This window comes from Oncorhynchus nerka, linkage group LG7 (assembly GCF_034236695.1).
Source record: "Oncorhynchus nerka isolate Pitt River linkage group LG7, Oner_Uvic_2.0, whole genome shotgun sequence".
Classification (NCBI taxonomy): domain Eukaryota; kingdom Metazoa; phylum Chordata; class Actinopteri; order Salmoniformes; family Salmonidae; genus Oncorhynchus; species Oncorhynchus nerka.
In genome coordinates, this window is record NC_088402.1 from 63414374 (window position 1) to 63441474 (window position 27101).

The 27101-nt window shown below is 46.7% G+C and overlaps 1 protein-coding gene across 3 annotated transcripts in view; it reads left to right on the forward strand.

The window, feature by feature from the left end:
• Positions 1-27101, forward strand: part of LOC115132167 (extracellular sulfatase Sulf-2-like) — a 189243-nt gene that overhangs the window by 13593 nt on the left and 148549 nt on the right. For 2 of the 3 annotated variants that reach the window (XM_065020702.1, XM_029664476.2), the window contains one exon: positions 20753-20820. The gene's annotated coding sequence lies outside the window, so the exon portion shown is untranslated. Of the gene's footprint in view, positions 1-7950; positions 8019-20752; positions 20821-27101 lie in introns of those variants that run through there. The other variant, XM_029664477.2, reaches the window with a different exon arrangement.

Here is a 27101-nt window from a genome sequence, read left to right on the forward strand (position 1 = left end):
CGACATCATCACTATGAAATAACACATATGGAATCATGTAGTGAGCAAAAAAGTGTTAAATAAATCAAAATATATTTTATATTTGAGATTCTTCAAAGAAGCCACCCACAGCTTTGCACACTCTTGGCATTCTCTCAACCAGTTTCATCTGGAATGCTTTTTCAACAGTCTTAAAGGAGTTCCGACATATGCTGAAAACTTGTTGGCTGCTTTCCCTTCACTCTGTGGTCCAACTCATTCTAAACCATCTCACTTGGGTTGAGTTCGGGTGGTTGAGTTCGGGTGATTGAGTTCCAGGTCATCTGATGCAGCTCTCCATCACTCTCCTTCTTGGTCAAATAGCCCTTACACAGCCTGGAGGTCGTTGGCCTGTTGAAAAACAAATGATAGTCCCTGTAAACGCAAACCAGATGGGATTGCGTATCGCTGCAGAATGCTGTGGTAGCCATGATGGTTAAGCGTCCCTTGAATTCTAAATAAATCACCAACTATATATATATATATATATGAATGAGAGAGAGAGAGAGAGAGAGAGAGAGAGAGAGAGAGAGAGAGGTACTGAGAACCTAGCTGGCTGTATGGATGGGGACAGTATATCTGGAGAGAGCCATGATTCCGTGACACAGAGTTGTTACAGTCCCTGATGTCTCTCTGGAAGGAGATCCTCATCCTGAGCTTGTCTACTTTATTGTCCAGGGACTGAACATAAGCAAGTAATATACTCGGAAGAGGTGGATGGTATGCACGCCTCCTGAGTCATACTAAAAGTCCACTCCGAATAACTCTTCTTGGCTGGCAGCATCTTGGAGCAGCCTCTGGGATAAGTGGAATTGCCTTGGGGGGTACGAACAAAAGATCCAATTCAGGAAAGTCGTAATTCTGGTTGAGTTACCATCGCTCTAATTTCCAAAAGTTCTTGTCAGCTGTATGTAATAATGCAAAAAAACTTTGGAGCTAATAAAGTGACAAAAAAATACTGCAAATTCGCTTAGGATACAGGAACCAGGCAACCATGTCTATCGGCGCCATCGGACTCATTGGAAACCCTGCACTAAAGGGAACAGACTCGGTCCTGGGGACCCCAAGAGGTGGACATTTTAGTTTTTTCCCTAGCACTACACAGCAGCTTCAAATAATCAGCTAATCTTCAAGCTTTGATAATTTGAATCAGCTGTGTAGTGTTAGGGCAAAAAGCCCAAACCTGCACGGCATGGGGTCCCCAGGGAAACGTTGCTTTAGTGAAATGAAACATTCTTGTAGTTTAGGCCTATTCATCTATATATCATTATAATATATCATAATATATATCATAATATCATTATTCATTATTTTTATATTATTTTTATATTTTTTCATATTGTTTTAAGAGATTTTTTAAATATATACTATATATTTATATATAGTATATATAAACAAATTAACCCCTATGGAGGACAAATCTGTAAAAAAGGAAAGATATTTGTCCTCCGAAGAGGGGGAGTGATGGAGGGGTTAATATTCATATTTATATATATATATATATATATATATATATATATAGTATATATTTTAAATATAGTATATATATATTATATATCTTAAAAAATGAACCCCTCCATCACTCCCCCTCTTTGGAGGACAAATATATTTCCCTTTTTACAGCTTTTTTGGTACATATACATGCATTTTCCATATATATCTTCCATATATATTTTGCATACATATTTTAGATACATGGTACTTTTATATACAGTTGAAGTTGGAAGTTTACATACACTTAGGTTGGAGTCATTAGAACTCAAACACAACAAATTTCTTGTTAACAAACTCGTTTTGGCAAGTCTACTTTGTGCATGTCACAAGTAATTTTTCCAAATATTGTTTACAGACAGATTATTTCACTTATAATTCACTGTATCACAATTCCAGTGGGTCAGAGGTTTACATACACTAAGTTGACTGTGTCTTTAAACAGCTTGGAAAATTCCAGAAAATGATGTCATGGCTTTAGAAGCTTCTGATAGGCTAATTAACATCATTTGAGTCAATTGGAGGTATACCTGTGGATGTATTTTAAGGCCTACCTTCAAACTCAGTGCCTTTTTGCTTGACATCATGGAAAAATCAAAATAATGGTACTGCATGGTACTGTTCACAAAAAGCTTATCTCTCTAACATTTTGTGTGCACATTTTTTTTTACATTCCTATTGGTGAGCATTTCTCCTTTGCCAAGATTATCCATCTACCTGACATGTGTGGTATACCTTGTGCTGGAGACAATAAAAGGACACTCTAAAATGTGCAGTTTTGTTACACAACACAATGCCACAGATGTCTCAAGTTTTGAGGGACCGTGCAAATGGCATGCTGATTGCAGAAATGTCCACCATGGCTGTTGCCACAGAATGTAATATTAGTTTCTCTACCATAAGCCTCCTCCAACGTTGTTTTCGAGAATTTGGCCTCACAACCGCAGACCATGTGTAACCACGTCAGCCCAGGACCTCCACATCCAACTTCTTCACCTGAGACCAACCACCTGGACAGCTGATGAAACTGAGGAGTATTTCTGTCTGTATTAAATCCCTTTTGTGGGGAAAAACTCATTCTGATTGGCTGGGCCTGGCTCCCCAGTGGGTGGGCCTGGCTCCCATGGCTCCCATGGTTCCCAGTCATGTGAAATGCATAGATTAGGGCCTAAATGAATTTTTTTCAATTGACTGATTTCCTTATGAACTATAACTCAGTAAAATCGTTGAAATTGCTGCATGTTGAGTTTATATTTTTGTTCAGTATAGCATGGCTCTGGCCAAACGTCCTTACTACGTAGAAATAGGGTGCTATTTGGGACTGAGCCAAAGCAGCAACAGCCGTGCATGGTACTGTTTACATTTGGTTGAGTAGAGGTGAGTCTGTCTGGGGGCTGCATGGCTGTGAAGGAGATTGTTTGTTCTGTTCCCCATGTTCAAATCTCTGTTCACCCTCTAACTATTGGTACAAAGAGGGCAGGGGTTAAACTGTCTTTAACGCTTCCTGTGAAGGATTACTCTGCGTGCATGTCTAGGTGTAGAAAGTGTTTATGTTCCACCCGTGTGCCCGAAAAGACTGTTAAGGGTTTGTGTGTGTGTGTGTGTGTGTGTGTGTGTACTGGCGTGTTTCATGCATGTGTGTTTCTTTGTCTGTGTTGGTGACTGGAGTGATCAACAGTATGTGTGGGTTGGTGTGTGGGGTTGGTGAGTGGGGTTTGTTTCACTTTGTTGTGTAAAAGTGAAAAACATCCCTGTATCCCATCCCAGCTGTGTTCCTCTCTAAGAACCCGGGATTAACGGAACCCACGAAACATCAGCGCGATATGTCGAATGCCCTGAATATCCTGCGAAACCCTCTCCTCTCCTGATGTGAACTGGGACACACACACACACACAGACAGACAGACAGACAGACAGACAGACAGACAGACAGACAGACAGACAGACAGACAGACAGACAGACAGACAGACAGACAGACAGACAGACAGACAGACAGACAGACAGACACAGACAGACAGACAGACAGACAGACAGACAGACAGACAGACAGACAGACAGACAGACAGAGACAGACAGACAGACAGACACAGACAGACAGACAGACAGACAGACAGACAGACAGACAGACAGACAGACAGACAGACAGACAGACAGACAGACAGACAGACAGACAGACAGACAGACAGACAGACAGACAGACAGACAGACAGACAGACAGACAGACAGACAGACAGACAGACAGACAGACAGACAGACAGACAGACAGACAGACAGACAGACAGACAGACAGACAGACAGACAGACAGACAGACAGACAGACAGACAGACAGACAGACAGACAGACAGACAGACAGACAGACAGACAGACAGACAGACAGACAGACAGACAGACAGACAGACAGACAGACAGACAGACAGACAGACAGACAGACAGACAGACAGACAGACAGACAGACAGACAGACAGACAGACAGACAGACAGACAGACAGACAGACAGACAGACAGACAGACAGACAGACAGACTCAGACAGACAGACTCACACACACACACACACACACAACACACAAGCATGCAAAGAATCACATTGTATACGTAGCTACCGATTTGAAAATGAAGACAATCCTTTTATCTTTGGAGTTGTGCTATGGGGTTTGTCCTGGTTTTGATAGTCCAGCTCCTTTGCGGCAGAGCTCCTTGGAGGAAACACTGAAGGGAGTTAACCCTTTAACTCCTGTACGGTTCACACTCTACTCAAAGTAAGCAACGTTGAACACAGAGTGGTGTCACAGTGTCATACTGTTGGTTCATTTTTTGTTTCCCACTTAAACCAGCCTTGACTGTGCCCACTCGCCCTGTGGTGCCGAGCTCCATGCAAAACACACATATATACACTCACAAAATATCACACACAGCGGGGCCAGAGTTTGCAGACACAGAGGCCTCAGTGCTCTCATGTAGAGGGAACAGCGGCACAGAATTTATTCAGCCAGCTAAAGCTAAAGCACTGTGAATGTTTCGCCCGGCGGAGCAGGAGCACAGGCTGAGTGATGTAATCATGCCAGTCGTTAGTATCGGGTAGAAAACGGTGTACTGTAGAGGCAAGGGGAACAAGCACAGAATTCTTTATTTATTATAGAGAGGCAGAGAGTGGAGGGGCGAGAGAGAGAAATATGGACGAGAGAGACAGTAGTGACAGGTGATCTCACAATTTGCCCCTAATACCCTCACCTCTGTCTACCTACATGCCCTCCCCTCTCAGCGCCATCTCATTCCCCCTCTCCCCCTCCTCTTCTCCCGTTCCTCACCCCTGCTGTGTCCCAAATGGGCCAGAGTCTGACTACCTAAGTCACTTTCCAGACCCACTTTCTCCCTGAGTCCTGCCTGCCGGATGCAATATTCATGTCGAGGCCTACTCCCACTAGGGAGTTGGCTGTGTGTGTGTATGTCGGTGCGTACGTGTGTCAGGCCGGGGGCGGTGGGGGAGCCACTCCTGACTGTGGGGCTGAGGGGGGAGAGATAGTAATGGAGGAGGAGGACACCTGGAGCTTCTGTTTTGATGTTTTTTACCTCCATTATTTAAACTGTGCTGCTATGCCCGAACAGCCCCAACGCATCTGAGCCATGCTGAAACTGATGTGAGGATGTTGGGTGTTCTGTAAAGTCCTGCCCCTGTTTATATCGCCCTCCTCCCCAGCCCACTCCCCCCTGGCCCCCCTCTCTCTGGCCCGCGGGACCAAAGAGACTCACTCACACAGGAAGATCTACCAGGCCAATAGCTCTGAGAAATCCCCACTAGAAACCCATTTTAAGGCTGTGAGTTACTGAACAGAAAGTCCAGAAGTTGCTCTGCCATTGTAATGTTTCCTACCTGGGAACAGGCTATCCAGAGATACTTGCTGCAGTTGTACACCTGGTACATCTGAAGTCCATGTGTCTGGCTCTGTTGGCAACAGTGAGAGTCATGGGGTTACACAAGGGACTAGTTGTTCCTTTGTGTACTGTAAGATGATGAGCTGGCAGCTGTTGTCTCAGTACAGACGTGTGTGTGTGTGTGTGTGTGTGTGTGTGTGTGTGTGTGTGTGTGTGTGTGTGTGTGTGCGTGCGTGCGTGCGTGCGTGCGTGCGTGCGTGCGTGCGTGCGTGCGTGCGTGCGTGCGTGTGTGTGTGGATGTTAGTGTTTCAGAGTGTCAGGTTGAATCTGTGTTCATTAGTGTTCCAGAGTGTCAGGTTGAATCTATGTTCAGAATCCTTCCACTGTGCAAGTGTTGTAAACACATTGCTCGTCTAGAGAGAGGCCCGGGGTGAGAGGAGCAGCTCTTCACAACATAACTGCGACATTCACACCTTACATGACATTACAAGGCAACAAGAGACGCTGTAACACCGTCTTAAAAGAGACCAACTACTCCGCACAGTGCAACACAATGCTTAAAAACTGTTATTTCCTCTCCTGCCACACTTGTTCCCTCAACACTACTTCACAGCACTGAGGTTGACTCTGCTTTAAACACAATCAAAGGATTCAATGGATTTTATTCCCTTTTTCCTCTCTTTCTATATTTTTTTCTTTCTTTCTCCCTGTGAGATGACCGAGCTGTTCAAGCGATGAGGGAGGAGGCGGAACAGATCGGGTTTGATCCAGATTTAAACTTCCGAAAAGGTCAACTTCCTGGATTTGTCTTGGAAAGCGCTTGGACATTGTTAGAGGCAAACAAAGTGTGGAGTGGAGTGGAGCAGCGTGTTGTTCTCAATTCACAGCCACTGTCGCCCCACATTTGTGGGTGTGGAGAGACTCATAATGTGTCATGATTTTTATGACAATAAAGGTGTTCATGATGTGGTGGGGGACCTTAGTTTGTCAGGGTTTGTCACCACAGCAGGAGGGGTGACAGAGAGAGCTCTTCTGGGAAACGGGCCTTTTTCTTTTAGATTACTATGACTGTGACATGTGGTTGTTGTAACTGTAAGTTGCTCAGATAAGAGTGTCTGCTAAATGACTCAAATTTAATGTAAATGTGTCATATCAGATCAAATGTTTATGTTTACAACCATTTGAATATTTAGGCTACCTGCAAAATGGCCTAAGAAGGCTGTCATTAGTGTTTTACAGGTAGTCAGTCAGTGTTGGGCAATGGTCTTCATTTAGTGCAGTTGCTCCTATTCCTCCATCATATCAGATCAAATGTTTATCAATTCCTCCCCGGACTGATAAGTGATTCAATTTAATGTTAATCCAGAGCACTTAACCACTCATGTTAAGACAAGCAGCAACGCTTGTGATATCCAGTTCTTACTTTTTTGCTACTTTCACTTCTACAGTGCCCCCCCCCCCCCCCCCCCATAGTGGGTAGCCTATATCTCTGGTTCTTTGGTTTTGCCCCCTCTCTCCTCTCTCTCTCAGTATGGAACATGCCTCTGACCCTACAGAATGGTGCTCACTGTATTAGCAGGCCAACATAAACAGTCTCCAGCATGGCCCATCAGTCAGCAGTGCTGCCCCCCCCCTGAACCCCTTCTGCCACCTCCATCCCCAGCCTCTCTCTCTCTCTCTCTCTCTCTCTCTCTCTCAGAGACAACTTTCACTGGGGCCCCAGAAATGTGCAGGCAGCTGAGTAATGCTGGGCCTTAGCCACCATCACCACCCTAACACCCCATACACCTCTATCTGAGACCCATGCTACACCTTCACCTCTAGCCACTTCCCCCTCTCACTAACCCTAACCCTGTAAAGCTTCTATAAACCACTTGAAACATTCATCCTCTGTTCCCTTACTGCACGTATAGCAAATTCCCTCCACACCTCTAACCCCCACTGCCACCCCCTACCTCTGGGGGAGGGAGGGAGAGACTGGGAGAGAAGGAGGGAGTGGGAGAGAGAGATGACTTTGAGTACACAAATACCTCTCCCTCTCTAGCGTAAATCATTACGTACTCTTGGCACTCCTCTTGTTCAGCTCAACCTGACCTTGCTGTCATTATGCGGCTGTCTGTCTCTCCCTAGCATTGCGGCTGCCTGTCTTGAGTGACGGCTGCTCACTGGCTTTAAGAGGGGCCCGTGGCTCAGCTCTGAGCTGCAACAGATCCATTCAGCCGGGAGAGGTTTATTGACGGATGGATGATATCCCATAGAAGTTGGCCTGGCTTGCCACCTCACCACCAGGCGCCTGCTGCCACCTCCGAGAGACACGCACCCAGATAAGGTGACAGGAAGTGGCAGCAGACAGGGGGAGGGGGGAGCGAGGGGTAGAGGGAGGAAACAGAGGGAGGGGAGAATGATTGTGTCGAAAACATCACAAAGGGAGAGTGTAGAAAAGGGTAGAGAGAGAGTGTGAAAGGAGAGAGAGTGGAAGGAGATAGAGAAAGATATGGGGTAGAATGTTAAACTAGAGCGTGGGAGGGGGACAGGGGGGAGAGCAGGGTAGACCTGCCCATGCTGCAGTGTGTGTGAGGGAATCAGAGTGCCAGGTGAATCCCAGACAGCACAGCGCTCTAACTATCTACCACCAGGTAACGCCGTTCAAGCACTCATTTCATGCTCCACTGAGATCCACCTTCTCTTCCCTCCTCCACCTTTCCCTTGTTCACTTTCTATTGCTTAGCCACACTCTCTCCTCACTCAATCCTTTCTTGCGCTCTGAATGTGTCATCTCACTGTGTTCTTGCACCTACACTGCTCATCTTCCCACTCTCACACCTCACACGCTTTACTTCACGTGCGCACGCATGTACGCACACACACACACACACACACACACACACACACACACACACACACACACACACACACACACACACACACACACACACACACACACACACACACACATCAAATCAAATCAAAACAAATGTATTTGTCACATACACATGGTTAGCAGATGTCAATGCGAGTGTAGCGAAATGCTTGTGCTTCTTCGTTCCGACAATGCAGTAATAACCAACGAGTAATCTAACTAACAATTCCAAAACTACTACCTTATACACACAAGTGTAGAGGGATAAAGAATATGTACATAAAGATATATGAATGAGTGATGGTACAGAACGGCATAGGCAAGATGCAGTAGATGGTATCGAGTACAGTATATACATATGAGATGGGTAATATAGGGTATGTAAACAAAGTGGCATAGTTTAAAGTGGCTAGTGATACATGTATTACATAAAGATGCAGTAGATGATATAGAGTACAGTATATACGTATACATATGAGATGAATAATGTAGGGTATGTAAACATTATATTAAGTAGCATTGTTTAAAGTGGCTAGTGATATATTTTACATCAGTTCCCATCAATTCCCATTATTAAAGTGGCTGGTGTTGAGTCAGTGTGTTGGCAGCAGCCACTCAATGTTAGTGGTGGCTGTTTAACAGTCTGATGGCCTTGAGATAGAAGCTGTTTTTCAGTCTCTCGGTCCCAGCTTTGATGCACCTGTACTGACCTCGCCTTCTGGATGATAGCGGGGTGAACAGGCAGTGGCTCGGGTGGTTGTTGACCTTGATGATCTTTATGGCCTTCCTGTGACATCGGGTGGTGTAGGTGTCCTGGAGGACAGGTAGTTTGCCCCCGGTGATGCGTTGTGCAGACCTCATTACCCTCTGGAGAGCCTTACGGTTGTGGGCGGAGCAGTTGCCATACCAGGCGGTGATACAGCCCGATAGGATGCTCTCGATTGTGCATCTGTAGAAGTTTTTGCTTTTGGTGACAAGACAAATTTCTTCAGCCTCCTGAGGTTGAAGAGGCGCTGCTGCGCCTTCTTCACGATGCTGTCTGTGTGGGTGGACCAATTCAGTTTGTCTGTGATGTGTACGCCGAGGAACTTAAAACTTACTACCCTCTCCACTACTGTCCCATCGATGTGGATAGGGGGGTGTTCCCTCTGCTGTTTCCTGAAGTCCACAATCATCTCCTTAGTTTTGTTGACGTTGAGTGTGAGGTTATTTTCCTGACACCACACTCCGAGGGCCCTCACCTCCTCCCTGTAGACCGTCTCGTCGTTGTTGGTAATCAAGCCTACCACTGTTGTGTCGTCCGCAAACTTGATGATTGAGTTGGAGGCGTGCGTGGCCACACAGTCATGGGTGAACAGGGAGTACAGGAGAGGGCTCAGAACGCACCATTTTGGGGCCCCAGTGTTGAGGATCAGCGGGGTGGAGATGTTCAGGGTACTATGGTGTTAAATGCTGAGCTGTAGTCGATGAACAGCATTCTCACATAAGTATTCCTCTTGTCCAGAGGGGTTAGGGCAGTGTGCAGTGTGGTTGAGATTGCATCGTCTGTGGACCTATTTGGGCGGTAAACAAATTGGAGTGGGTCTAGGGTGTCAGGTAGGGTGGAGGTGATATGGTCCTTGACTAGTCTCTCAAAGCACTTCATGATGACGGAAGTGAGTGCTACGGGGCGGTAGTCGTTTAGCTCAGTTTCCTTAGCTTTCTTGGGAACAGGAACAATGGTGACCCTTTTGAAGCATGTGGGAACAGCAGACTGGGATAAGGATTGATTGAATATGTCCGTAAACACACCAGCCAGCTGGTCTGCGCATGCTCTGAGGGCGCGGCTGGGGATGCCGTCTGGGTCTGCAGCCTTGCGAGGGTTAACACGTTTAAATGTTTTACTCACCTCGGCTGCAGTGAAGGAGAGTCCGCATGTTTTGGTTGCTGGCCGTGTCAGTGGCACTGTATTGTCCTCAAAGCGGGCAAAAAAGTTATTTAGTCTGCCTGGGTTTTCTTTTTGTAATCCGTGATTGACTGTAGACCCTGCCACATACCTCTTGTGTCTGAGCCGTTGAATTGCGATTCTACTTTGTCTCTATACTGAGGCTTAGCTTGTTTGATTGCCTTGCGGAGGGAATAGCTACACTGTTTGTATTTGGTCATGTTTCCGGTCACCTTGCCCTGATTAAAAGCAGTGGTTCGCGCTTTCAGTTTCACGCGAATGCTGCCATCAATCCAAGGTTTCTGGTTTGGGAATGTTTTAATCGTTGCTATGGGAACGATATCTTCAACGCACGTTCTAATGAACTCGCTCACCGAATCAGCGTATTCGTCAATGTTGTTGTTTGTCAATGTTGTTGTTTGACGCAATATGAAACATATCCCAGTCCACGTGATGGAAGCAGTCTTGGAGCGTGGAATCAGATTGGTCGGACCAGCGTTGAACAGACCTCAGCGTGGGAGCTTCTTGTTTTAGCTTCTGTCTGTAGGCAGGGAGCAACAAAATGGAGTTGTCACGCTAAACTTGAATAAATGATGACAAACAGGGAATCAGCTCATATATATTTCATTGGGGGGCCAGAGGGTTGGGGTTGTGTGTGTCGGGGGTGTGAGGGCATCGCTGTCCCTCTGGCATCATGCTGGGCTTTGCGTGTTGTTGGTACCAGCAGCCAGTCACAGCATTCCTCATGCTTCCCAGAAACAGTTTGGAAGAGTTTGTGCATATATTATGACAACATTTTGTGACATTTATGTTCGATATGGACTTCCGTGAGGGTGTTTCAGGCACACGAAAAATTTTCTGGAAGCAAGCCGAAGCCGAAGTCCAGACCCCTTAGTTGGTGAACAGTAGGGATTCTTCAATAAAGTCTTTGTTGTCATTCAACGAGAGACAACTCTTTTTCATGCACATTTTTTCACTGAGAAATACTGCACCAAACATCTTAGTTGGATGTAAAATTGCGCTACTAAGATCTCTGAAAAAACATCAATTTATGACAGATTTCTTGAGTATTCTTCGATAAATTCAGACTATTTTGAAGAAGTGTATACTGGCTACGGCAACTCAAAATGGACAAACAGTACTACTTCTGCTTTTTTCTCTGTCTTTTAAGGGAGTATGCGAACACAATCGTTTGGCCAGCCAAACTGAAGCATTCTGATGCCTTCACCCTCCACACGGTCTGTCAATCTCATAAACACATACCTCTCCTTTTGTCTTTTGTTGTCTCTCTTCTCCCCTTCTGTTATACACCCTTCTCTTTTTTTGGACCTCTTTTCTTAAGGTGACAATTTATCCGTATGTTATTGCCTACTCTATCTTGGTGTATTGATATATGAATCGGGTTTAGATTCGGCAGCTTACAATGATAAATTAGTTTTAATTAGACAGTCATCGATTGGATAGTGTGGGCCAATACATCATGGCGGTGTACATTTGTCAGATCATTCAGCATGGGCCTCAGCAATGTTTGGAGTTGGACTGTCTGAAGAGACCAATAAGAGAGGGGGAGGAAGTGGGAGTTCGACCTGTCCTGAAGAGGCCTGAGATTAGAGCCTGGGACTCAGTCAACACCGATCCCCTAGGCAGGTCAGAGCAGCCATGTCCCTGTACAGGTTTGCTTGTGCCTTGGGATCATGTATACTGTGCTAATGCCTATACAAATAAATAGTAGCCTAATGGCAATGTACAATATGGCAAACTTAGCAAACGAGACATTTGTGCTAAGTGCATTGGGGCCGCCATCTTTATGGACCCATTCTACAAATTTCTCCATTGAGCCGAGATACATTTTTGCATTTTTAAAGCAAATTTCCTGCAATTCTTCACATTTTGCCATGCACCTGAGAGAACATTTACCAGTTTTAAAGTTAGTTTCCTGCAATTCTAGAAATTTTTTCAGTGCTAATTCTGTGTTATTTTGCTCAAACAAAGTAGCAAAATGAATACTGCTAAATTCATTGTTTTGGGAATTTTCAATTCTCTCTTTATTTTACCTTTATTTAACTAGGCAAGTAAGTTAAGAACAAATTCTTATTTTCAATGACGGCCTAGGAACAGTGGGTTAACTGCCTGTTCAGGGGCAGAACGACAGATTTGTACCTTGTCAGCTCGGGGGTTTGAATTTGCAACCTTCCGGTTACTAGTCAAGAGGCTACCCTGCCGCCCCTACTGTGTAGCTTTTATTTGAGACATTTTTTGCTCTCAAAGATTATATTATTCAAGAATATACAGGTCCATTATCTTTTCTACATACTTTATATCTGGTTTTAGCCGTTTAAGTTTACCCTGAAAGCGTTTTTCCATCCTGGAAATTAATTTCCCCAAAATATGTATTATTATTTATTTATTTGAATCTGTTTGGACAAAAATGGCTAGGAGGACCGCCCAAGGATTACAATGACAGGAAAATACCTGCCTACTTGCCTACAAATGGCTTGGGTAGTCTTCCATGGTCAATGATCGATTGGGATTGTGCCCTGCCAGAATGGTTCTGAGGACATTGGGGTTTCTCTGGAAAGTGTTTGAATGCAGCAGGTCCCTGGGGTTTCTCTGTGAAGTGTCAGGACCATGGGGTTTCTCTGGAAAGTGTTTCAATGCACCAATTTGTGTTGTCAGTAATCCTGAGTGACAGGAATCCACGTTAAGCTCACCACCACCAGCAAGGAATGAGAGATCCAGAGACCTGCCTGTCGAGAGAGAGAGAGAGAGAGAGAGAGAGAGAGAGAGAGAGAGAGAGGCCAGCAATGTTTCTTTACAAGTGCCCCATGATTCCTAGCTGCCAGGGCTCATTGGCACTTGCCATGATTGACAGAACAAACTTGACCCTTAGCTGTAAACAATTTAGTAATGGCTCTACCCTCACTCTCTGACTGGTTGTGTTTGTGTGATGCATTTGTGTGAGAGAGAAATAGAGAGGAGGGGACAGGGAAGAGAGAGAAAAATATGGTGTGTGTAGTATGGAAGTTTGTGGACAACATTCTAAGTGGTTTTCCTCAGGCACCAGTCATCCATACTATGCTGATGGGTCTAGGGTCTCATACATACACACTGTCCCCAACCCAAACTGTTGTAGAGGAAATCAGTGCCACGGTTTCAGATATCTTCCACCAGCCATGAGTGTGCTGTGTCATTGTATACGCAGTGATTCAATGTACTGTTGGATGGATCCTAGGAGGGAGAGAGAACGAGAGCAATAGCGAGAGAGGAGAGCGACTGACATAAAGGGTGCTTTGTGATCGACAGGGATTAGTATGTGGTGGGAAGGCAGTGTTGTGTGTGGAGAGTCTAATTAGTGTAATTACGGAAGCAGGTACTAACTGGAGCGTCTCAGTCTGACATGGCCCTGACAGGGCTCTGTGTGTGTGGATCCAGTGGTGTGCTGTTAGATGGGGCCCAGCCCACTGCCTGCCTTCCTGCGAGGCAAAAACAAATGGTCCGCCTCTCGCTGCCTTGTTAACATCATTAAAAACAGGAATGAGGAGCACAAAGGCTGGTCCTGCTGGCTGTCTAACGAAGGACCAGCGCTGTCACTCCAACACCATCTGTCCCTGACTCGCCTCGTACTTTAACACAAGTTTCACAGCCAGCCCTTGAAACTGAGATTCACAAATAACGAAGTGTGTGAAAAGTGTGTTGATTTCACATAGAACAGACAGGAATCAGTTCTAACCCTCTGTAGGCTTATAGTTCATTCATACTCAGTAGTATTTCATCTGACCAATCAGGATTCCCCAAAAAAGGGCAGTTCAGCCACAAACCCTTTAATGCAGGTCAAGGTATTTACATCTCTTAAGCATGTTTCTCAAGTCCTCAGGTTTCCCCTCCAGGCGTGTCTGTCTCTAGGGAGCGACATTAAGGAAAGTGAAAACGTGCCCCAGACCTCCTCCTGTCACTCACAGCTGATTGACAGACATACATCTATAAGGAGAGGGCTCCCAGAGGACCAGGGTCAGAGCCTGTGGGTGGGTGATTTCCAGTCACATTGGCTGATGAGTACCTGACTGCTATGACTCTTTTGAGAAGGCAGTGGGACTAAGTTGTGTATCTTTTCTCCCTCCTTTATTTTCTCCACTATTTTTCCCATCCCTTGTGCAGGAAGGCACTCCCCCCTCACTGCCTTAGAGAACTGAGGAAATCGTGTGCAGTTTGTAAATAAGGTCTGTCAGTAGGATTACACTTCTCTGAAATTGGATTTTCCCCAGCTACAATAGTCTATTGTGATTTTCCACCTTGCATTATATCACCCAGCACCACTGGCAGGCAGGCTGATTGATCAATGAATGCACATTAATGCTAGAGTACTGTCGGCTGTAGCTGTTGTCAAGAGATGGATGGAGAGACAGAGGAGGATGGAGGGAATGAGAAAGAGAGATTATCATTGACTCTACTATGCAGTCATTAAAAGGAGGTTCCCAGGATCGGTACAGCACAGCCTAATTGGGTGCAAGAAAGGCTTCTGGAATCAATTGGTGGGGGGATGAACGGGGGGTGGAGGGGTGAACGGGGGATGGCGGGATGAACGGGGGGATGGAGGGATGAACGGGGGGAAGGGGTATCACAGATGGAATTAAAGTCGTGCCGCCTGAAGGTAGCAGCGTCTATACTGGAATCGATTTAGGAGGCTGGAAGATATTGGTAGAGTCAGCCAGGCAGTCTGGACCCACTCACCCCCCTCACCTCTCCACCCCTCCCTTCTAACTTCTGGCTTCAGTCCTCTGCTTTCCAGATCAGTCAGACGCTCTCACATCAGGATCATCTCATGCTGGTAGTGATTGTGGTGGGCAATTCTGGAATGGGTGTTACGGAACATTTTTTCTACTGTATTAAATAAAACTTGAATATATTTATTAGTAGTCTAGACTCTTAAATGAATGTGTACTGCAACTCAGGACTTGACTAAGGCTGAATATTTCAATAAAAACCGAGGTCTCCAAAATAATATTGTATGAATACCAAGATGTTCCAAAGGCCTTTTGAAAATAGATTTGTATTATGTTATCGCCACAATGTACGTTTTTAAGACACAAAACATGAACAAATGAAATACAGTTTACAATTATTTGTTTCAAATACCACCCTTGACCTTCCTGAACTCCTCCCGATCAAAATGGCCCATAAATAAACCACAGTCCATAGAGTTGGACAATGTAACTTAGTCAAGTGGATCTGGGATGAAGAAGTATGCGGATAGAGGGTGATTACAGTAATTGACGTTGATCTTTTCATCTGTCCTCCTTGGTCAGTAACCGGAAAATATAACGATTGGATTGCATTTGTGGTTTCTGAAAGGGAACCTACTCTCTCTCTCTTGACGAGGCGAGCTGTCCTTGGCCCCAGTGGAAGGGTAATTGTCAGCCGTGGTGAGGCTCTTATCTACTCTGAAGGGTGTTTTTAGAGGAACAGAGGATAAAAGCTCTTCAGAGGTTTTTTCTCCACCTATATTTATACCAACCACGAGCCAAATGTGTATCTGTATGAGTACATGTTATATGTTTGAGAGAGAGAAAAAGAGAGAGAGAGAGAATCCTCTTATGGGTCCTGGAGGAGGCCTGTTTTGTAGAGAACAGACGTGTCTGTAGAATGGAAATAGTGTACAACAACAACAACGAGGTCTAATGCACATAGCTGTTTTAGTGTACATTTATGTCTGCTATAACAGCCTGGGTTTATCGCGGCCGGCATGTTTTTGCTCAATTGAGTCGCAGGGTAAGAGAGTGCCCATGTACACTCTCTCGCTCTCTCCCTCCTTCCTCTCTCTCTCTCTCTCTCTCTCTCTCTCTCTCCCTTCCTCTCCCTCCCTCCTTCCTCTCACACACACACACACACACACACACACACACACACACACACACACACACACACACACACACACACACACACACACACACACACACACACACACACACATACACACACACACACACATACACACACACACACACACACACCCTCTGTCTCTCTCTCTCTCTCTCTCTGTGTTTTATGGCCTTGGATGGAGACTGTTTAATCGCCCCTGGCTGATTTGACTGTTGTTGTTTGCTGTCTGTGTGAATTGCAGGTTGCAGGGTGCTAAGTAACACAGGGGCACATTAATTGAGCCCTCAGCGGCTTTTCCCGCTCCCTAAAACAGATGCATTTCACTGTCTTATCAATCCAAGACACATATTTCCATATTTTTCCAATATACTGATTGTGTTTGTCACAACAAATGGCTCCCTGTTGTAGTTGATGTGAATATACGTGAAAAGCAGACACAAGGCCTAATGGTTTTTATATATTAGACACAGCACGGTACACAGACAGAAAGCCATTGCCCCCTCCCTCACCTCTCCTGGAGACACACAACTACCGTTGAGTTAGGGCCGTGGGTCTCGTCTCGCTGCGTGAGTTTAGTCTAAACGGCGCTAGACCGGAAGGGTCCCGCTCACTGGAGCACCATCAGCTCATCTTACCCTCCTCTGAAAGCATCTGAATTATTCAGCACCATGTGGGCCTGGTCTCAGAGTCAGTTCCTCCTGCAGCGGGAGCTCCACCAGTGAACAGTGAGAGGAAACATCTCTCTGTGCGTGCCGGGCCAGAGTATCCAGCGGACGAGCACCACGGACACTCCTGTCAGCTCTCATCCCCGAAACCCACGGCACAATTAACGCCATGACACGCTGTCACTTGGAGGAAAGAGGCTCTTCTGGAAAGCGTAGAGTTGAACGAGTCCACCGGTGGCCTGAGTGACATTAAAAATGACATGGCCTCAAGGGAGAAGACCACTAGGAGAAATAGCTGTGGCTAAATATCTCTATTTCTACTCTTTTATTTGCAGATCAAGTCACACTTTCAGCCCGATATGTGCCTGTAACTTCGTCTCTATTCCTCAGTACTAATTAGCCGCTGTTATAAACATTGTATTCATTTTGGGATTGTGGGGGGTGGACTGTGGAGACATGAATCGGTCATCATGTTTAGTTATGTGACCCAGGAGCTCGCTGCGGTGCTGGGCTCAGTGATGAAAAGAGCCTCAGATGTAATGTGAATGTAGATATAAATCAGCCTGGTGGTGGAGGGGCCTGTAATGACAGGGCCCTGGTCAACAGTAGTGCACTGTATAAGGAAAAGGGTGCTATTTGGGATGGAGCCTAGAACTCTGCTCTTGCTCAGTGAGCAGAGAGAAAGCAGAGAAGATTCCCAATGAAAACCCATTGAAAAGAGAGTAACCTCAAAAGATCTGAATGGTTTGTCGTCAGGGTTTCGCCTGCTAAATAAGTTCTGTTATACTCACAGACATGATTCAAAAACTTTTAGAAACTTCAGAGTGTTTTCTATCCAAATCTACTAATAATATGCATATCTTATCTTCTGGGGATGAGTAGCAGGCAGTTGAATTTGGGCATGCATTTCATCCGGACGTGAAAATACTGCCCCTTGTAACCAAGAAGTTAAGTGGGGAAACAACATTTTTTCCCAGCATTTTCATTTGCATGACTGATCAAAAGTCGTTTTCTCTCTCTAGTCCCTCTGCGGCAGACATTTGGTGAGCAATCTGTTTGGAACATCAAATCACAATTGAATTACAGTATAGAATTGCAATACATATCGTATCGGCACCAAGGTATCATGATAGTATCGTATTGTGAAGTCCCTGGCAATTCCCAGCCCTACACTACACAATACACATTCTGTTCCCGGACTCCGCACTGAGGACCACATCATTCGCCTGGGGGGGTAGGAGGGGCCCGACGGGAGGGGCCCCCCATCAAGGTGGTGTATACGGAGTCTGTGTCTGGTTTTGTGAGCCCCCTGTATGTGTACACGCCACGGTGCTGTGTGTGTGTGTGTGTGTGTGTGTGTGTGTGTGTGTGTGTGTGTGTGTGTGTGTGTGTGTGTGTGTGTGTGTGTGTGTGTGTGTGTGTGTGTGTGTGTGTGTGTTTGTGTGTGTGCGTGCGTGCGTGCGTGCGTTTTGGATGATTTTGTGTGTGCACTCTCCTCTCAAATGATGTTCTCAAGGACAGGCGGTGTGAAGGGAGTGTCCTTGAGCTATACAGATGAATTCACTCCTTTATTGAATCGGGCATGTAACTGTGAATGGGGTGTATAGGCTACGGGACGGGAGAGAAAGCACCAGTGTCAGTCCATTATTGGAGAACTCTGCTGTGTGTTGTGTTCCTGCCATGTAACTTGTCTTGTAGCGTGTCATTTTCCCTCCCATCCCCCCACATCCCTTTCTCTCTCCCCTGGCAGGCAGGATGAGGGTACCACTGTACTGTAGCTCTGTGGTTAAGGTGTTGAGTGCTGACTGCTGTCACAGAAGGAGGGGGGAAAGCTGTGGGAAGAAACAAAACCATCTCAGGCCATTGATTCCCATCGGCCAGAGAGAGAGGGAGGGATGAGGATGGAGAAATGGCGAGAAAGAGGGAGAGAAAAGCTGGGCGAGAGAAGGAGAGAAAACAAGTGTATTCACACAGAGAGAACAGGGGGGGTGTTTGACTGTCTTCCTCCCCTGATGCTGCCTGTTCAGGGCTGATCAGTGATCAGGGACTGTGAACCACAGTGATCTCACAGTGGTATATCTGTCAATGTCAGCTCAATGTTTCTCCCCTCCCAACCCATGGCAGTGGCCAGGCAGCACACAGTGTACCTAGATCAGATCAGTAATCAGAGCACTTTCCAGCAGAACCTCCATCTGCGCTGCTCTCCTCCTCTCCTCATGCACCCAGCCAGTGTCCTAGCAGGCAGGCAACTCACAGGCGGGCAGGCAGGCAGGTAGCTCGCAGGCAGGCAGTTCCCAGGGAAAGCAGCTCACAGGGAAGGCAGGTCACAGGGCAGGTAGCTCACATGGAAGGTGGCTCACAGGCAGGCAGTTCACAGGGAAAGCAGCTCACAGGGAAGGCAGGTCACAGGGCAGGTAGCTCACATGGAAGGTGGCTCACAGGCAGGCAGTTCACAGGGAAAGCAGCTCACAGGGAAGGCAGGTCACAGGGCAGGTAGCTCACATGGAAGGTAGCTCACAGGCAGGCAGTTCCCAGGGAAAGCAGCTCACAGGGAAGGCAGGTCACAGGGCAGGTAGCTCACATGGAAGGTAGCTCACAGGCAGGCAGTTCCCAGGGAAGGCAGCTCACAGGGAAGGCAGGTCACAGGGCAGGTAGCTCACATGGAAGGTAGCTCACAGGCAGGCAGTTCACAGGGAAAGCAGCTCACAGGGAAGGCAGGTCACAGGGCAGGTAGCTCACATGGAAGGTAGCTCACAGGCAGGCAGTTCACAGGGAAAGCAGCTCACAGGGAAGGCAGGTCACAGGGCAGGTAGCTCACATGGAAGGTAGCTCACAGGCAGGCAGTTCACAGGGAAAGCAGCTCACAGGGAAGGCAGGTCACAGGGCAGGTAGCTCACATGGAAGGTAGCTCACAGGCAGGCAGTTCACAGGGAAAGCAGCTCACAGGGAAGGCAGGTCACAGGGCAGGTAGCTCACATGGAAGGTAGCTCACAGGCAGGCAGTTCACAGGGAAAGCAGCTCACAGGGAAGGTAGCTCACAGGCAGGCAGTTCACAGGGAAAGCAGCTCACAGGGAAGGTAGCTCACAGGCAGGCAGTTCACAGGGAAGGCAGCTCACAGGGAAGTCAGGTCACAGGGCAGGTAGCTCACATGGAAGGTAGCTCACAGGCAGACTGGAAGGCTGTTGAATATGTATTACTTAATCAGGGTGATTGACGGAGTGGCATTTCCCTCTGATGGGAGATGGAAAGATTTCTCTCTCTGTCTCTTTCCTCTCTCTCTTCCTGGGGTGTAGCTGTTCCCACACTGTCATTAGCTTTCTAGCTAAGTGACATTAAGTCTGTGCAGTGCGATCTCCCTAAGCCGCTGCAGCCTCCATCTCAGAGCTGTAATTGTTTCTGTTTTTCCCGGGTTGTCTGAATGAACTTGTCATCCCTCCAGCCTCTCTTCCTCTTCCCCCTGCTCCCCCCTCCCTCCTCCTGCTCCTCCTCTCTGCAGCCAGGCCCTATAAAGGTCCAGAAACGTAGGCTATTTGTCGCAGGGTTGTGTTCGCCGCCCCCTAAGCCCCCCGCTCAGTTTTATTTCAGCAGTGGGAATTGGCAGCACAAAGTGCAGCATGAAAAACAGAGGGCAGAAAGTCATTTTTTTTGTTCAATTGCAGCTCTCAAACCCTGACATCAGTATTCCACTCAGACCTGGAGTCTGACAAAAAGCGAAAAAGAGCAAAAGCGAGGGACGGAGAGGGGGGCGAGGGACGGGCAGAGAGAGACAGGCGAACATTGAAGTCTTTTGATTGCAAATTGTAAATGCGCCTCTCCCTCCATCCCCCTCTCTCTCTTTCTCTCACCATCTTGTTTCAAAGCAGAAGGGACTCAAGCTGTAGGTGAAATAAATCACTGGCAGCCTGGGCGAGGAAGGAGAAAGGGAGGGAAGGAGGGGTGGGTATACAGGATGGAAAGAAAGAGGCGCTTTAGTTCTGACTTCTGCTTTTGTGTTGGCCTTCACCGTGAGATGACCCCTGCTCTGTTTGTGCTTGTTTTCACAGAGCCCAGCCGCTTCTCCAAACATAAAGAGACTCCCACATCCCCAGAGAAGACAACCTTCCATTGACAGGTGAGTGACGGGGGTAGCGTCCTGACGAGGAACAGACAATGAGGGACAGGGGGTGTTGCTGCTGTGAGGGGGGGGTTGGTCTTGATGAGAGGAGGGGGTGTCTCTGCCTCTCTGTCTCTGTCTGTCTTAACACCCCTGCTAGCTAGGCTGAATCCCTCTGACAGTGTCAGTGGTGGCTGCAGAGAGCTCTCGCCAACTCTGCGCTCTCACACAACACAGAATAGAGTAATTTGTCAGGGGGATGGACGGACGACGGCAGTGCTCCGAGTCAGCACTGGGGGTGGGGTTGGCTTTGGGGCGAGCCTGTCAGAAGTGACAGAGAGAGAGAGAAAAGGGGGAAGAGCGATGGAGGAGTAAAGAATTTTGGGACGTGGGGTTGATGGTCGGTGTGGGATCTAGGGTGTTGTGGGTGTGCCCTCCGCCCCCTCCCATGACGACATCCCTGCGTGGCACAGCTGGACCCGCTGAGGGGTAGGAACAGGAGTCTCACATTTCTGATTAATGATGGAGTATGGTCTCAGACAATGTGCACGATTTGGACTAAATATCTATACTGAACAAAAATATAAACGCAACATATGAAGTGTTGATCCCATGTTTCATGAGCTGAAATCAAAGATCCCAGAAACGTTCCATATGCACAAAAAGCTTATTTCTCAAAAATGTTGTGCACAGATTTGTTCACATCCCTGTTAGTGAGCATCTCTCCTTTGCCATGAAAATCCATCTACCTGACAGGTGTGGCATATCAAGAAGCTGATTAAATGGCATGATCGTTACACAGGTGCACCTTGTGCTGGGGACAATAAAAGGCCACTCTAAAATGTGCAGTTTTGTCTCACAACACAATGCTTAAGATGACTCAGGTTTTGAGGGTGCGCGCAAAACTGACGGGCCGCCCCCCAGGTGGTAAGGGTAAGCAACAACACATCTAAACACAGGGGCCCCTCAGGGATGCATGCTTAATCCCCTGTGTTGAATAGGGTGTTTTTCATGTGGCCAAAGTGCTTAGTGCCAATCAGGTCTTTGAGACACATCTTCTGATTAAAACCGCATGCCTTGTCAAAAGGACATTAGCTTGATGTACAAAAATGGCCAGGGTCTATAAAGGTTCATATCAAACCGTAAATGAAAAATGCTGCCAACATGCCAAACTTTCCAGCTGCGGTCTTGAATATTCAGTACCGTCCGTAAGAGGGAAGCTAACGTGTGTGTGTGTGTTTGTGTGTGTGTTTTTCCCGGTACTGGTACTCCCGGTATATTTATTTATTTATTTCACCTTTATTTAACCAGGTAAGCAAGTTGAGAACAAGTTCTCATTTACAATTGCGACCTGGCCAAGATAAAGCAAAGCAGTTCGACACATACAACGACACAGAGTTACACATGGAGTAAAACAAACATACAGTCAATAATACAGTAAAAAAAAACAAGTCTATATACAATGTGAGCAAATTAGGTGAGAAGGGAGGTAAAGGCAAAAAAGGCCATGGTGGCAAAGTAAATACAATATAGCAAGTAAAACACTGGAATGGTAGTTTTGCAATGGAAGAATGTGCAAAGTAGAAATAAAAATAATGGGGTGCAAAGGAGCAAAATAAATAAATAAATTAAATACAGTTGGGAAAGAGGTAGTTGTTTGGGCTAAATTATAGGTGGGCTATGTACAGGTGCAGTAATCTGTAAGATGCTCTGACAGTTGGTGCTTAAAGCTAGTGAGGGAGATAAGTGTTTCCAATTTAAGAGATTTTTGTAGTTCGTTCCAGTCATTGGCAGCAGAGAACTGGAAGGAGAGGCGGCCAAAGAAAGAATTGGTTTTGGGGGTGACTAGAGAGATATACCTGCTGGAGCGTGTGCTACAGGTGGGAGATGCTATGGTGACCAGCGAGCTGAGATAAGGGGGACTTTACCTAGCAGGGTCTTGTAGATGACATGGAGCCAGTGGGTTTGGCGACGAGTATGAAGCGAGGGCCAGCCAACGAGAGCGTACAGGTCGCAATGGTGGGTAGTATATGGGGCTTTGGTGACAAAACGGATTGCACTGTGATAGACTGCATCCAATTTGTTGAGTAGGGTATTGGAGGCTATTTTGTAAATGACATCGCCAAAGTCGAGGATTGGTAGGATGGTCAATTTTACAAGGGTATGTTTGGCAGCATGAGTGAAGGATGCTTTGTTGCGAAATAGGAAGCCAATTCTAGATTTAACTTTGGATTGGAGATGTTTGATATGGGTCTGGAAGGAGAGTTTACAGTCTAACCAGACACCTAAGTATTTGTAGTTGTCCACGTATTCTAAGTCAGAGCCGTCCAGAGTAGTGATGTTGGACAGGCGGGTAGGTGCGGGTAGCGATCGGTTGAAGAGCATGCATTTAGTTTTACTTGTATTTAAGAGCAATTGGAGGCCACGGAAGGAGAGTTGTATGGCATTGAAGCTTGCCTGGAGGGTTGTTAACACAGTGTCCAAAGAAGGGCCGGAAGTATACAGAATGGTGTCGTCTGCGTAGAGGTGGATCAGAGACTCACCAGCAGCAAGAGCGACCTCATTGATGTATACAGAGAAGAGAGTCGGTCCAAGAATTGAACCCTGTGGCACCCCCATAGAGACTGCCAGAGGTCCGGACAGCAGAGCCTCCGATTTGACACACTGAACTCTATCAGAGAAGTAGTTGGTGAACCAGGCGAGGCAATCATTTGAGAAACCAAGGCTGTCGAGTCTGCCGATGAGGATGCGGTGGTTGACAGAGTCGAAAGCCTTGGCCAGATCAATGAATACGGCTGCACAGTAATGTTTCTTATCGATGGCGGTTAAGATATCGTTTAGGACCTTGAGCGTGGCTGAGGTGCACCCATGACCAGCTCTGAAACCAGATTGCATAGCAGAGAAGGTATGGTGAGATTCGAAATGGTCGGTAATCTGTTTGTTGACTTGGCTTTCAAGACCTTAGAAAGGCATGGTAGGATAGATATAGGTCTGTAACAGTTTGGGTCAAGAGTGTCCCCCCTTTGAAGAGGGGGATGACCGCAGCTGCTTTCCAATCTTTGGGAATCTCAGATGACACGAAAGAGAGGTTGAACAGGCTAGTAATAGGGGTGGCAACAATTTCGGCAGATAATTTTAGAAAGAAAGGGTCCAGATTGTCTAGCCCGGCTGATTTGTAGGGGTCCAGATTTTTCAGCTCTTTCAGAACTTCAGCTGAATGGATTTGGGAGAAGGAGAAATGGGGAAGGCTTGGGCGAGTTGCTGTTGGGGGTGCAGTGCTGTTGACCGGGGTAGGAGTTGCCAGGTGGAAAGCATGGCCAGCCGTAGAAAAATGCTTATTGAAATTCTCAATTATGGTGGATTTATCAGTGGTGACAGTGTTTCCTATCTTCAGTGCAGTGGGCAGCTGGGAGGAGGTGTTCTTATTCTCCATGGACTTTACAGTGTCCCAGAACTTTTTAGAGTTAGTGTTGCAGGAAGCAAATTTCTGCTTGAAAAAGCTAGCCTTGGCTTTTCTAACTGCCTGTGTGTAACGGTTTCTAGCTTCCCTGAACAGCTGCATATCACGGGGCTGTTCGATGCTAATGCAGAACGCCATAGGATGTTTTTGTGTTGGTTAAGGGCAGTCAGGTCTGGGGAGAACCAAGGGCTATATCTGTTCCTGGTTCTAATTTTCTTGAATGGGGCATGTTTATTTAAGATTGTTAGGAAGGCATTTTTAAAAAATATCCAGGCATCCTCTACTGACGGGATGAGATCAATATCCTTCCAGGACACCCCGGCCAGGTCGATTAGAAAGGCCTGCTCGCTGAAGTGTTTCAGGGAGCGTTTTACAGTGATGAGTGGAGGTCGTTTGACCGCTGACCCATTACGGATGCAGGCAATGAGGCAGTGATCGCTGAGATCTTGGTTGAAGACAGCAGAGGTGTATTTAGAGGGGAAGTTGGTTAGGATGATATCTATGAGGGTGCCCGTGTTTAAGGCTTTGGGGGGGTACCTGGTAGGTTCATTGATAATTTGTGTGAGATTGAGGGCATCAAGTTTAGATTGTAGGATGGCTGGGGTGTTAAGCATGTTCCAGTTTAGGTCGCCTAGCAGCACGAGCTCTGAAGATAGATGGGGGGCAATCAGTTCACATATGGTGTCCAGAGCACAGCTGGGGGCAGAGGGTGGTCTATAGCAGGCGGCAACGGTGAGAGACTTGTTTTTAGAGAGGTGGATTTTTAAAAGTAGAAGTTCAAATTGTTTGGGTACAGACCTGGATAGTAGGACAGAACTCTGCAGGCTATCTTTGCAGTAGATTGCAACACCGCCCCCTTTGGCAGTTCTATCTTGTCTGAAAATGTTGTAGCCATGATATTTTAACTTGTTATTGTTATTCACTGTGTATTTATTTATCTTTCACTCTGCATTGTTGGACCCATAAGTCAGCATTTCACTGTTAGTCTACACCTGTTGTTTACGAAGCGTGTGACACATAAAACTTGATTTGATTTCATGGGAGACAGAGAAAGAGAGATAAAGAGATGTATAAACAGGAAAGAAAAAGTGATGGCCAGATTATTAAAGTCACACACTCCCTCCCATTGTTTTGTCTTCTGTTGCGTTACCTAGTGTTGGCCAATAAGAGAGCTGGAAAGTTTCTCCACAAATCAGGCTCACTCAGCAGGTTACACAAATGGAACGTCTCATCCCATCCAAGATCTGATACATCATTAGCTTTTCCCCTCTGTTTGTTTTTGCTTTCTGTCGACTAGAGAAACAATTTCCACATAGCTTGTCCCATAGGGACGTTCGGTATGTAGGCAGTTGCTCTCCAGGCAGGTCACACCCGTTCTGTGAGAGCTACGCTCACTAACCTGCTCAGGCAGATGCAATTGTTTTCTTAGGCTCGGGAATTACAGTATCAGTGCTCTGCATCATATTGCAGCATTCCATTGGTAACATGATACATCTTTTCAATTCCATATTGTAGGGGTTTGTTAGCTCAGCAATAGTGCAGCACTTTTGTGTCGGAGCTGCAGAAACCCATAATTATTCATTTTGACACTTACCGTGGATGTCAAATTGACATAAAACAATATTGGAATATTTTATCGTTCCCTCAGTACCAGTGGCGGCCGTTGCCATTTAAGATGAGGGAGGATGATTCTTTTTTTTATGAGCATGGCCTTATATCTATTACAGCATACCGGATAGTGGAGCAGGTTGAGCGGTTCAAGTTCTGGGGGGTCCACATCACCAACAAGCTATCATGGTCCAAACACTCCAAGACAGTCGTGAAGAGGCATGACAATGTCTATTCCCCCATCAGAAGACTGAAAAGATTTGGCAGGGATGTTCTCTGTTCTCTGTTCTCTCCTCCTGTCACCTGTTCTCTCCTCCTGTCACCTGTTCTCTCCTCCTGTCACCTGTTCTCTCCTCCTGTCACCTGTTCTCTCCTCCTGTCACCTGTTCTCTCCTCTTGTCACCTGTTCTCTCCTCCTGTCACCTGTTCTCTCCTCCTGTCACCTGTTCTCTCCTCCTGTCACCTGTTCTCTCCTCTTGTCACCTGTTCTCTCCTCCTGTCACCTGTTCTCTCCTCCTGTCACCTGTTCTCTCCTCCTGTCACCTGTTCTCTCCTCCTGTCACCTGTTCTCTCCTCCTGTCACCTGTTCTCTCCTCTTGTCACCTGTTCTCTCCTCTTGTCACCTGTTCTCTCCTCTTGTCACCTGTTCTCTCCTCCTGTCACCTGTTCTCTCCTCCTGTCACCTGTTCTCTCCTCTTGTCACCTGTTCTCTCCTCCTGTCACCTGTTCTCTCCTCCTGTCACCTGTTCTCTCCTCCTGTCACCTGTTCTCTCCTCTTGTCACCTGTTCTCTCCTCCTGTCACCTGTTCTCTCCTCCTGTCACCTGTTCTCTCCTATTGTCACCTGTTCTCTCCTCCTGTCACCTGTTCTCTCCTCTTGTCACCTGTTCTCTCCTCTTGTCACCTGTTCTCTCCTCTTGTCACCTGTTCTCTCCTCCTGTCACCTGTTCTCTCCTCCTGTCACCTGTTCTCTCCTCCTGTCACCTGTTCTCTCCTCCTGTCACCTGTTCTCTCCTCTTGTCACCTGTTCTCTCCTCCTGTCACCTGTTCTCTCCTCCTGTCACCTGTTCTCTCCTCCTGTCACCTGTTCTCTTCGCCTGTTGACCTGTGGCTCTCTGTGACCAGGCGAAAAAACCTTTCCGAGCCAAACCTTCATATAATAACGTCATAGTCAACTAGAACTACTAAAACTAACACGTTAGTAAGCCTGCTACAATCATGCAGTACAGTGT